Source organism: Sus scrofa, chromosome 14, assembly GCF_054392235.1.
Source record: "Sus scrofa isolate SSC_HxYL_T2T_F1_AM1 chromosome 14, Sscrofa_HxYL_maternal_Yorkshire_Landrace_v2.0, whole genome shotgun sequence".
Classification (NCBI taxonomy): Eukaryota; Metazoa; Chordata; class Mammalia; order Artiodactyla; family Suidae; genus Sus; species Sus scrofa.
Genome location: NC_139396.1, coordinates 24566388 through 24579247, shown reverse-complemented (window position 1 = coordinate 24579247; position 12860 = coordinate 24566388). Strand labels below are relative to the sequence as shown.

Sequence of the window (12860 nt, the reverse complement as noted above, 5' to 3'; positions counted from 1 at the left end):
GAGAAAGATTGAGCAGATAGGGCTCCCAGGAAGGATCTGTTGTGAGAGTGGAGAGTTGGGGAGCAGGGACCCCTCGCGGGAGGCGGATGCAGAAGAGGAGGAGGTCGAGAGCAGCCGCAGCTGTCAGCTGGGAACAAAGGCCGCGGAGCCGCAAGGACCAGCAGCAGGCCGAGTTTGGCCAATGAGCAGCGCCGGCGCCAGCCCCGCCCAGCCCCGCCCCGGCCCACCATGGCCAATGAGCGATGCCGACCCCGCCCCGCCCGCCCCGCCCTGCCCTCCCGCCCGCCAGCCAGCAGCTCGGGGACCCGCGCGGAGGCCGGCGCGCCGGAGCTGGCGGGCGGGCGCCGGGCGGGCGGCGAGGCCGAAAGTTTCTCTGCCCGCCTAGTCCAGTGAGCCGAAGTCGCAAGCAGCAGAGGGACCCGCCCGGCCCGGAGCTCTGGGAGAAGAGAGTCGGGAGCACATCGAGAAACACACTGAAAAAAAAAAAAAAACAAAACCCTCAAGTCAGCCCCAGGCTCAGGGGCAGGTAAGGTGCTGTGGACGAGGGTCTCGCTCCCTCCAAAGAAGGGTCTCCGGCCGCGACAGGGCGCCCGGGCTGCGGGGAATCTGCGCTCCCCACGGCGTGCCAGCGGGTCCGTCGGTCTTTGTCTGTCTGTGCCGTTGTCTGTCCAGGTGTCTTTGTCTCTGCGTGTAACTGTCAGGGTCTCCCCTCTGCCAGGGCGCGTGCGGCTGGTTTGGTCCCAGCCCGGAAGAAAGGATGGTGCGTCCGTCCTTACGTCTTTGTTTCCAGTTTCCTGCAGACGGGTTTTACCTACTTTCAAATCTGATCTGGGGAGGTCCTAGGCGTTGGGTGACACCGATGTCCAGAGCTGAGGAAGCGGGAGGTGTGCGTGTGGGTCTGACAGCTGGGGCGCCGCCACTGAACTTTGCCGTCTGGAACTTTGGAGGTGGGCTGTGTCCACACTGGTGGCGGGGGCTCAGATGCAGTAAGAGGTTTGGATTGTTTCACTGAAGGAATAGGTCACAAGGGTTGAGGTGTATTGGGGGATGAACCTGGGTATTTAAGAGGCCCCCCTGGAGCAATTCAGCCAAAGCAACACACACACACTGTCTCACACCTACACACACACCACATTCACTTCTTCCTCTCACCTACCACAGGCAGCCAACCCCCCACTTTCTCCCCTTCCCTACACACACACACACACACACACACACACACACACACACACACACACAGCCTTCCACACGCTTAACTCCAGCCTTCCGAGCACACAATTCAGCAGCAATAGGCATCACGATACCAAGGGCTTTCCCTTTTCCACTCCAAGTGGAAAAGATTAAAGTATGGAAGAAATGAGCATTCTGCTCCCTCACAAGTGTGTCAGTCCTAGAAAAGTGCTCCAGACTCAGCTTCCTGGCCCTAAGTCTCCCAGGAACCAGGAGGGCTTTGGGCCCTGAGCATCTGAAGTTTCTGGGTCCTTCCTCTTCCATTCTATCCACACAACCCTGCTGCCATCATCCTGTCTTCTCTGGTCTCTTCGGATGCTGGCCCGCTAGTGAGGAGGTACCAAGCTCTGGAGGGCTCTTGGCAGGAGCTGGACCCGACAGGGGTCTCCTGCTCTGCTGGCGGTGCAGCCTAGTCATGGGAACCAAGATGCCTACCCACAGAGAGGAGCTGTCTGCTTGGTGCTTCTTCCCGCACCAGAGACCCTGGAGAGGAGCCTGTGGGTAGGGGCGAGAGAGGGTTTGTAACCTGAGCTCCCTCTAAGTTCAAAAACAGTTTTCCCTGGGCATGCTGGGGGAAATACAGGTGATGGAAGTATGTGTGTATATGTACCCACACGGAGGTGGGTATCAGAGGCCGCGTTTACAGTAGGCAGGAAGGGTGTTTGCGTTCAAGGGTGGAGGAGAGCAGAGTCTGTGGGCAGAGGCCTACGCAGTCATCAGGGGTGGCATTCACACCTTGTGTTTATCCACCGCCTTTCTTCTTGAGGCGCTTTCTGCCCATCACAGACGTTATCTCATTTGGTATCTCCTTTACCCTCACAACATAACTACCAGGTTGGCATGAAGCACGGCCAACTCTCTGTGTTCTACCAGTGAGAAAGGGAGGCCCGGAGCAGCAGCAGGGCTTTCCCTGAGGTCCACAGCCAATCGGAGCAAAGTCAGGTGTAGCCAGGGGGAGTCCAAGTACACACCAGGGCTCAGCTGGGTAGATGTGAGCCTGGGGCACACTCGCTGTGCTGGAGGTGGGAAAAAACTGGTGGGGAAAGAAGGACATCTCTTGGAAGGCACCAGTGTGTGAGCAAGAGGGATGGGACATTCGAGATGGTTGTTTTAACATTTATGGCAGCCTCTGCGTGCTCACAAGGTAGAACCTGTTTTAATAGCTCAGCTTGTGCATCTCTCTGTCTGTAGGAGGAGTCCCTCATCTGCCCATGTGTGTCGCATTAGATGTGTGTCGGGAAGGGGAGCCGCTCTATAGGTGTGGGTTGGGGAGCACCAAAGCTTTGGGACTGTGTGAAGGAAAGATTTGCTGTGCTGTTTTGAGAAGCCATGTGTCTGCCTGTATGGATGCAGAGGTAAATGGGCTCCAGCTTTGGAAAAACGGTTTTCTAATCCCGAAAATGTATATATATGCCTTTGCACTTATTCAACATCCATTTAATAAATATTCATTGGGTGCTTACAAAATGCAAGGCTCTGGGCCAGAAAGTGAGTCTCCAAAGACAAATGAGGTGACAATGGCAAACCTTTGGTTGTGCAGCTTGCAGACTAGTGTAATACCATTCATTAAGTACCCTGCATGTCCAGGAGTTTTTATTCTTTATCGCCTTTCATTCTCATCACAGGCCCGCAGAGTATGTATGATTATTAGACGAGGAGACATAAATAAGTTTGCCAGGATGGGAGATAGAGAAGTAAGAGTTTGAACTCAGCTCAGCTCAGCCCCTGGCTCTTTCCCCTGGCTCCTGCTACTTTTGAACACATTTCTTCTCTGCGCTCGACTAGCTCCCACTTGCACTTCTGGTTTTAACCATAAGGATCAACTCTTCCAAGAAACCTTCCCCTCTCCTTAAAGTCTGGGTCATGTGCCTTCCTCTGAGTTCCTGCCATCATTCCCTGCTCGCCTGGCTCCTACAGGGCCTGCAAAGTTCCTAGAGGCAGAGATTGTGTCATGAATTCCCAGCTCAGGGTAGTGTGTGGCTGCTGTAAAGAAGCCCTTAGGAAATGAATGTTTAATAAAGTAATGGGAGAGAAAAGAGCTGTCAGAGACTCTTGGTGGGAGCACTTTTCCCAGCCGCACATTTCTGCTTGAGGACACTTTGCTGGCAGGGCCACTGACTTCCCTGCCTCTGTTACTAGGCCAGGCCCTTCAGGGCTTCTTCTGCCTAGACACAGCTTCTCCATTCCAGTTCCTGCCTCCAACAGTTTGGGAGGCTAAAGAAAACCCAGCCTCCACCCACCCTGCCAACCCACGCACTCTATCTCCAGGTCAATCAAGCGAGAGAAGTGCAATTATACCAGTGGGCAGTACTAGGTGTGATCTAGATTGGGGGTTTTAAAATCCTGTGCTTGGAACCCCAGGAGGCAGTGGTTCCAGGGCAATGATGAGGTGTTTCTGAGGTTTGGCCAACAAAAAAGTATGCAACTGCCTGGGGAAATCTTTAGATGATTTACATGGAAGGCCTTTTTGCATTTGCTTTTGAATAGGTCTTTGTGCTGCTCCAGTTTGAAAACCCCTGGTCTGAAATGGACAGCATGGTGGTGCTGTTAGGAGTGTGAAATGCTACCATGTTTGGAGAGGTAATCTGGCTGTGATTTCGCCCAAGGTCACAGGGTTCAGAGTCTGGTGACTCCCTTCCCATGCTCTTTGCACCACCCCGATTTCTCATATCAGGAATTCTCATGCCTTCTCAGGGATCCTTGATGATTTTCATTTTCCTTTCAAAGATCATCCCTCATTATGAAATCCGTGCAAGGTGCTAGGGAAATGGGGATAAACAGAACAGCAAAATTTTAGTTTAAGACTGAAATTTGTGGTGAGGCTTGAAGAGGAAACAGCACACACCAATCCGTGACAAGTAGCATGGAAAACTGGATTGTGCTAACTTTGAACACAGCAGCTGCTCACCAGGAGGGAGGGAAGCTAGAAGACTAGGGTGGAGCAGTATTTATCCCTTCGAGATGAAGGGTAGCGGTAGCAAGGTCATAGCTCCCAGAAGCAAACTGAGAGCTGAGATGAGTCTCTCTCTCTCTCTCCAAGGGGAGCCCCAGGGGGAGCCTGTTCCCTCCTTCTGCCCAGCTTGGCCAGCCACCAAACCAGTCAGAAATGGGGAATGCAAGGTGGGAAGGAACTCACCTCTCAGAACTGCCTCCAGCCCAGTGAGTGTGTAGCTTGGCCTTGGACAGCAAGTGAGTTGGGATGTGTCAGCCAAAGTCAGGTGTGCATAAGTCCAGCTTCTAGCTGCTGTAATGGGTCTCCATCCTGCTTCTCTCACTTTCTTGCTTCCTGCAGGACAGACTCCTGCCGGAAGGCCTAACCATCCCTAAGCTTCCTATGACCATGATTTTAATAGCCCTTTTTATGTGTATAGGACTTTAAAGGGAACGTTATTGGAATTCACCTTGTGGCTCAGTGGAAATGAACCCACTAGTATCCATGAAGATATGGGTTTGATCCCTGGCCGCGCTTATTGGGTCAGGGATCTGGTGTTGCTGTGAGCTATGGTGTAGGTCAACGACGAGTTCAGATCCTGCGTTGTTGTGGCTGTGGTGTAGGCTGGCAGCTGCAGCTCCAATTTGACCTCTAGTCTGGGAACTTCCATATGCCACTGATGCAGCCCTAAAATAATAATAATGAAAATAATAATAATAATAAAGGGAATGTTGTTATTATTATTTACAACTCTGAGAGTCCTTATCCAGTTTGACAGATGAGAAAACTGAGTGAGCCTGTCAGAGATAAAGGAGTTTCACCCAAGATTTTAAGTGGAATATTGGAATTTTTTTTATTACTTAATGAATTTTATTACATTTATAGGTGTCCAACAATCATCACAACTAAATTTTACAGCATGTCCATCCCAAACCCTCAGTACATCCCCCAAACCCCTAAGAATATTGGAATTTGAACCAAGCTGTCCTGACTCCCAACCATTAGGCCTCCTTAAGTGAATGGATTTAACTTCATGAATTGTTGCAAGTATTTAATGTACAGGAAAAAAAAAAAGAGATTTTTAAAAATTTTTAAGAACTCAGTTGATTAATATTATACTGCAAGTTTCATGAGAGTTTTAGAGTTCTTTTTCCGTTTTCTGTGTCTCCTTCCCTAAGCAGTTGTTATGCATGTAGATTAAGCTCAAAAGATCAACTAGGAAGTATTTGGCATGATGGGATCTGTAGTTGAGACTTACTTTAAGGAATGAAACATTTCTTAGGTTGGTTCTTTCTCTATAGAACTAGTCAGCTCAGAAGGTTGAGTCCATCCCACATTGAAATTATGCAAATTTTGTCTTCACAGAATCTGAATTAATGGCATTCCGTTGGAATACCAAATTCATTCCATAAAATGTATTTCCGTATTTCCACCTTATCCATATGCAAATAAGTTCCAACTAAAATGAGATTAGCAGTCTCTTCACCGGTAATGGAAGCTTTGTGTGGAAACCAGACTTTGGAGGTGATCACACGTGGAGGCTACCTCCCAGATAAGGAAGGATTTCGATGGAGGGTTGATGGAGAGAGAGTGCAGTGGGGAGCACAGGGAAGGTGGAAGAGACAGGACAGAGAGAGAGAGAGAGAGAGCGTGAGTGTGTGTGTGTGTGTGTGTGTGTGTGTGTGTGCTCGCGAGCGCACACTAGCACTAATAGCTAAAACTAATTGTCCTAATCAATCCAGCAGAGATGTGATTTTTCTTACTAAGTGACAGGCCAAATTGGTGTCCAAACAGATGTGATGGGGGCTTTGTCCAGTGTCTGAACAAAGGCAGTAAAGAGCTGGCCTTCCCAGATCACCCACAGATTTGCCTCCATACAAGTTTATCACTGTGGGAAAAGATAAACTGCCTTCATGATGGCTTCCAGCAGGTGCACCTGTGTGTGCTCATGCGTGTGCTCATGTGTGCGTGCACGAGCACATACCCCCCATTCATTCCCATCACCTCTCCATCTCCAGCAAGCTCTCTTCTGATACCCACACTCACAGTCACATCCCATAACCCGAATTTTCAGACTCCTGGATGGCAGGTCCTGCAAGCTCCACGCCTGTGTCCACTTGGGTTGGCCTGTCTCTGGGGCAGGATCTGCAGTGTGCTTGTGCAGCCCCCCTCCCCGACATCAGAGACCTTCCATTTCCGCCAGGCCCAGGGCAGTCTCTCAAGTTGCCATAGACCTTCCCAGGCCCCAGCATCCACGAGAAGAGGGGCCCCTCAAAGGGTCCAGAGTAGAGCTGAGATCCGGTGTGGGGGGCATGGCTCTGAAGATCATTTGGCGTCTCAGGACCAACCCTGCCCCATGCATGACCTAACCTCGTTGTGCAGACTGCCAGATGGCTGAGGCCATCCCTGCCCCCGGCACCAGGGCAGGGCTGTGCACTTGGCTCCGCTGGTCTGTTGGTTTGGGGGGCATCTTCACTCTCCTTGCTGTTTGCAAAGCTATTTGCTGCTAAATCACCCTCCTCCTGGCACCCTGGACTGCTAAATTGGTCTCAACTTGCTGTACTTCCACCCACCACCTTAGTCATTATTCGCTGGCAGCATTCAGAGAGTGGGTGGAAAGCCGCCGAACATTATATTCCTGCTGAAGAGAGAGAATTGAGCATAGGCCTGCGAGCAAAGGGGAGAGGGAAGGAGGTAAGAGAAAGCGAAGGAGGCAGGGAAGCAAAGCTGGGGCTTGCCAGCACCTGTCCCCAGTGACCCCAGCTACCCTGGGCGGTGGGGCAGTGGGGCGGTGAGCCACCGATGAGTACGTTCTGGCCCAGGAGGAGGAGACCCAGGCATTCTAGGGTGAGAGAGTTACACTCACCGCTGGGGTTGCACCTCCCTGGTCGGGAGGGAAAAATGACATCAGCTGTGGGGAGAGAAAGACTCCGTCCTTCACCGGCTCCCTGTTCCTTACATCCTCTAATAGGTACAGTCACACCCCTGAGCATCTGTTCCCATGCCTTAGTACTGAGCTGGTCACCCCTATCCTTCCCCTTTGCCTAGATGATAAACTTCCTAAAAGAAAATGAGTTATGCCTCCGGGGTATAGCAACCAGCTCTAGGTACAATCAGGGCTCAGCCCCAGATGGCCGAGACTGATGGTGATGCAGCCCGAGTTGGCCCTTCCCACCCAGCCAGCTCAGCGCTCCCCGTGTCACCCAGGGACCACAGTGTCTGGGATCCCAGGCACACAAGGAGAGGAGGGATAACAGGGCATCTTTTAGGGAGTTCCTGTTGTGGCTCAGCGGGTTATGAACCCGACTAGTATCTGTGAGGACGTGGGTTCTATCCCTGGTGTCTCTCAGTGGGTTAAGGATCCGGTGTTGCCATGAGCTATGGTGTAGGTCGAAGATGTGGCTTGGATCCCGCGTTCCTGTGGCTGTGGTATAAGCCAGCAGCTGAAGCTCCAATTCGACCCCTAGCCTGGGAACATCCACAGGCTGTGGGTGTGGCCCTGAATGAAACAAAACAGGGGACCTTTCAGATCTTGGTCTGCTATCTTGGTGAGAGGCTTCAGGGAGGGAAAGGGTTAATATCACAGAGGAGCAGAAACAGCTAGGGAAGCAGAAACCTAGAGACCTTGTGCCAGGAGCTGAAGTTTCCAGTGATCTCCAGCCCAGGGGATGGGGCTGCCTTGGAGTGTGGGCAGGGCACTGGGGCTGGCAGGGAGGGGGTGGTGGACAGAGTCAGTTTTCATGTCAGACAGCAGAAGAGACAGCATCAGGCAGAACAGAGTGACCTTGACAGGAGGTTCTCTGAGTCACCGATAACATTTGTTCGGTCTCCCAGGCAGAGGTTGGAAGGAGGGACTCAGTGCCAACCCATGTTGGTGTGAAACCTAGTGGATCCTGACCCCGGGGGGGGGGCCTTCCCTCCCACCCATTTCTCAAGGAAGATAATGGGGACACCCTGAGCACGAAAGCCTCCACACAGCGAGGGAGGCAGGGACTCTGGGGAACAGCGCTGAGAAGGTCAAGGGGGTCCCAAGTTGGGGAAGGAGCCTCAAGGCTGCTCTTGACCTTCTGCCAGTCGCTAAGAGGCAGCTGGAGGATGCCTGGGCTGTGTCCACCCCAGCACCTCAGCTGGGAGGTCAGGGCAGCAGAGTTTCTGAAGGACACTTAAGCACTCAGGGCACCTCCCTGATTTACTGCAACCTTCAGATACTTCAGCCCAGGCTCCTTTCTGCCCCTCCCCTTAGCAGGGCATCTCAGCAGTGCACCCGAGCGAGCAGGGAGGGAGGGATTAGTCTGTGCTCACGTCTTGGGGAGACAACCTCCCCCTCCTTGCTGATCAAATTCCCCAGCCCCTACGCCTCAGTGGCGCCAGCAGACAAACCGCATTGCAGGCAGGTGGGGAGAACAAGAGCTGCGGGCAGAGCCCCCAGCCTCCACCTGCACTGGGAAGGGAGGGCTCCACTGAAGGGGCCAGGAAGGAGTCCCAGCTGCCTGCCCACTACCCCCCGCCCCCGCCGGGCTGCAGCTGCCCCGTTCAAAGGCTGGGCACCCACTGCTGCAGGACGGGTAAGGGCAGGATGCTTGGCTTTTCTCCCTCTTCTCTAGCAGGATGACCTGGAGCACCAGGCTCTCAGCCTCCCTGGGCTTCTAGCAGTGCCTCAGCCATCTGCTGACTTAGAAACCTCTCTGGGAGTTCCAGTTGTGGGTCAGCAACATTGAACCTGACTGTTATCCATGAGGATGAGGGTTCAATCCCTGGCCTCGCTCAGTGGGTTAAGGATCCAACATTGCCATGAGCTATGGTGTCGGTTGTAGATGAGGCTCAGATCCCCAGTTGTTGTGGCTGTGGTGTAGGCCGGCAGCTGTAGCTCCGATTCGACCCCTAGCCTGGGAACTTCCATATGCCAGGGGTGTGGCCCTAGAAAGCAAAAAAAGAAAAAAACTTCTCTGGATGATGGACTGGCCTGTATGCTACAGCTATAACAGGACTTCGAAGGCCAGGGTTCCAGGATTTATCTGGAAACTAAAGAGCCTGCTCTAAAGATGCACTGTACTCTGCCTTGACACACAGAATCTCGGGGTGGAAAAGATCCTTAAATATCATTCTGTCTCCCTCAAAAATCTTCTTCCTCAAGTCTTTTCTGCTTATCTTCAAGAGCTACTGTTTTAGATCCCAGGAACCCAGTTCATTCTCTTTTAGTTCAATCTTTGAAAGGGATAGAATACTAGGTTCCGTCAAATACTCCACTGAATCCTGGGGGCATCACTGGCTGATATTGGGGCAGGAGATAGACACATTTCTCAAAATTACTTTACAGGAGTTCCCATTGTGGTTCAGGGGCTTAAGAACTCGACATAGTGTCCATGAGATTGCAGGTTCGATCCCTGGCCTCGCTCAGTGTGTTAAGGATCCGATGTTGCCATAAGTTGTGGCATAGGTCGCAGATGGGGCTTGGATCAGGTGTGGCTGTGGCTGTGGTGTAGACGGCAGCGGCAGCTCCAATTTGACCCTTAGCTTGAGAACTTCCATATGCAGCTGTAAAAAGGAAAAAAAAATCACTGTACAAAGTCCATGGTCTGAAATGTCTTCTTGGAAAATACAGAATTTGAGAAGGACCCTATGGGTTGGGTGTGATTTGAAGAGATGGAAGGAATGGGTACACAGATAAGGGACCAGAAGTGGCAGGGAAACAGAGGCAAGTTGGGTCAGATTGAGGAGGGCCTTTCGTGCCCCGCTTGGGGTTTGCCTGTGACTTGGCAGGCAGTAGGGAGCCACTGAAGTCCTCACAGGCAGAGGGGTGGCGTGTAACAGGAAGTCAGTCTAGCAGTGGAGTACAGGATGGATTTGAAGTGGAGAGGCTTTCTAGAAATAGCATTATTTATTAGAACACCTTTCTATCCGCCTCCCATCTTCTACTTAACAGCACACGTTCCCAGAGATCTCACGCAGCCTGGAAACTTGGGGTAGCCAAAGCTTCAAGAAGAGGGAAGTTCTTAGTCCAAGATCAAAAGCTAGGGGTCAATGTGCTGGACTTAGGACTTATAACAGGATACATGGGGAATACTTCCCAGCTTTGGACCTGGAAGAAGTCACAGGGAGGTGTGGTTAGTAGATGGAGGCCCGGAGGCCCAGACTGGTACTTAGTGCTCAGGGTCCCACAGCTGGTTAGTGCAGAAGCAAGATCAGAGCCCCTGCATCAGACTCCTTGAACTCTCCCACTGCTAACTGTGGGCTGGTAGAATCATCAGATCTCAAAGCTGGAGTGTTAGGCAGGTTTGCCCCAGGGGACATATGTGAGCTTGTCTGTAGTGGAATGTTTTCTATCTCTGGCTTTCTCCTCACCCAAGTCAAGGAGTCCCCGCCCTCCAGGGACAGCTGATGCCCATGGGCTCCATTTTTCTCTCTTGTCTTCATTCCTGTTTTGCTGAGTGCTCCTGAGGTTTTATTTCCTTCTTTTCCCTCTGCCTGCTCCTTCGTTCTAAGGGTTCTGAGAATCTCCTGGCTAACATGACAGTGAAGCTGTACAAGGCCAGTTGGCACCTTTCAAACGTGAAAAGCAGGGTCTGTGCCTCTGTCTCACATGTGCTCGGTTTAGAGCAAACTCAGATAAAACGGGAAGATGGCAGGTGCCACCAGCCACACCCCCCACCCAGGGCGTGGATGCCACATCAGGAGAAGTTCCCAAACAGGAGGCAACTGTGCATCCTGATGCCAGGAGAGGCAAGTCTCGTCAAGCAGGGACCTCCTTCAGGAGTTCCCATCATAGCACAGTGGCTAACGAATCCTACTAGGAACCATGAGGCTGCGGGTTTGATCCCTGGCCTTGCTCGGTGGGTTAAGGATCCGGCATTGCCATGAGATGTGGTGTGGGTTGCAGACGCAGCTCAGATCCCGCGTTGCTGTGGCTGTGGCATAGGCCAGTGGCTACAGCTCCAATTAGACCCCTAGCCTGGGAACCTCCATGTGCCATGGGAGTGGCTCGAGAAAAGGCAAAAAGACCAAAAAAAAAGTGGGGCTCTCCTTCCATCTCACAGGGTGCCATGGGTTCCCTGCCCACATCTCTGAAGCTCTCAGAACACCATTCCCCCTCTTCCTCTGGAAGGTTCCTCAGCTAGGTACCTGCCCCAAAGCATCCTTCTTGCCTGTTAAGAGACTGGCTAGCCAGGGGAGGGGCAGGGCTGTGGCCGGGTCCTGTGAAGTCTCCAGGGAGGTGACACCTGGAGACAAGTTCCTCCTCCAGAAACACTCCAGCCCATGCCACGCGCCCTTAGGCTCCCAGAGTGGTTCATCCTTACCTGGATGGCAGCCTCCAGCCCTAGTAGAGAGCAGGTGAGTCCCAAAGGTGAGGCCTGAGCTTTTTCATGCTTGCCAGTTCTGTGGGCAAGGTTGAGTGGAGACAGCAGAAAGAATGTGTTTGGGAATCAGATCAGTGTTCAGATCTCTGGTCTGCTACCTAACAGCTGTGGGGCCTCGGGCAAGCCAGTTAACCTCTCTGAGCTCCAGTTGTCTCATCTGTAAAATATATTGTGCCCCACATGGAATTTTAATGAAAATTACGGGTGCTGATACAAGTAAAATCATGTGAAACCTGGCGGGAGCTCAGTGTATGTTAGTCTCATCCTCTTCCCATCAGCTCCAGTGGGAGGAAACCCAGCATGAGGCTGAGTTATCTGTGCAGGAAGGTCATGAGCCCTTGGTCCAGGAACTTGTCCAAGGGGTCAGGCAGTGCTGCCTGTGACAGCCATTCTCTTATCTGTTTACTCGGGCAGAGGGGGAGTGACTGAAAAACATATGGGAGGGCATCGCTTCCACCCCTGTCACTCTGGAACTCCACCCTCATTGTCAATTTAACTGAATTAAAATTGACTTATGAAATTAGGTAGAACAGATGAGCAAGACATCACTGAATACCCTGATGTGAAGACTCAGCCCTCAAAGTGGATCTCTTGTTCCCATGGGCTTCTTCCAAATGCTTGTGCAGGAGGGGGAGGGGGCTCAGGGCCCTGCCCTTAAGCAGGGTTTTCCTCTGCCTCAGGAAGAGCCCCCCACAAGGCCATCGTGAGCACAGAGTTTAGGGGGGAGGATTTCTCCCTGGGGTGAACGGCTGGATGGAAGGGGTTTAGGCTGCGCCTCTCCCTTCCTTCCTCCTGTCTCTTGCTTCAAAGCCAATGGCTTTCCCATCTGGATCATTTTCTGGATTACGTAGCACGTAAGGTCAGGAAATGGGGAGAAAGAAAAACAAATGAAATGAAACTTCTCTCTCTCTGCATTCAGTTCATGGGAGATGTACAGGTGCGAGACGCCCCGGTCTGGCTGACGCAGCCCTCAGAGAAGGCAAAAGGTGGAGAAGTTGAATTCCGCATTGGAAGTCGGAAGGGCTGCTAAAAAGGCATTTCAGCAAGATGGGAGCAGGCAGCCTGGGAGGGGGCAGAGTGGGGACCCAGGAGGAGCTGTTGGAGTTTGGGACACGCATTCCCTTCCAGGATCACGTACTGGAGTCCTCCCAGTGTCTAATGCTCCTTCCAGGAGAGTTGGCTTCTTTCTGCTCATCCTCTGTGGTTGTGTGTGTGTGTGTGTGTGTGTGTGTGTGTGTGTGTGTGTGTGTGTGTGTGTGTGTGTTTGGTGGAGAAAACTGACGGCATGACCCAGAGACTGGAGGTGATTTCCTGACCTGATCTGACATTAGATCCTGTCTTCA

General features: G+C 52.2%; 1 protein-coding gene and 1 long non-coding RNA gene across 3 annotated transcripts in view; one reads left to right on the top strand and one right to left on the bottom strand.

The window, feature by feature from the left end:
* Window positions 1–311: 311 nt before the first annotated feature.
* Window positions 312–5236, bottom strand: LOC146396415 (uncharacterized). 2 transcript variants are annotated; one of them, XR_014826435.1, is made up of 2 exons: window positions 1221–5236; window positions 312–1107 (listed from the first exon to the last, which is right to left on the bottom strand). It is a non-coding gene; the product is annotated as an uncharacterized LOC146396415 (long non-coding RNA). The 2 variants fall into 2 exon arrangements; XR_014826436.1 differs by having other exon boundaries at window positions 1231–5236.
* The window catches only part of LZTS1 (leucine zipper tumor suppressor 1), a 59991-nt gene continuing 47457 nt past the window's right edge, over window positions 327–12860 (top strand). The window contains exon 1 of the mRNA XM_001925505.5: window positions 327–526. The gene's annotated coding sequence lies outside the window, so the exon portion shown is untranslated. The remainder of the gene's footprint in view (window positions 527–12860) is intronic.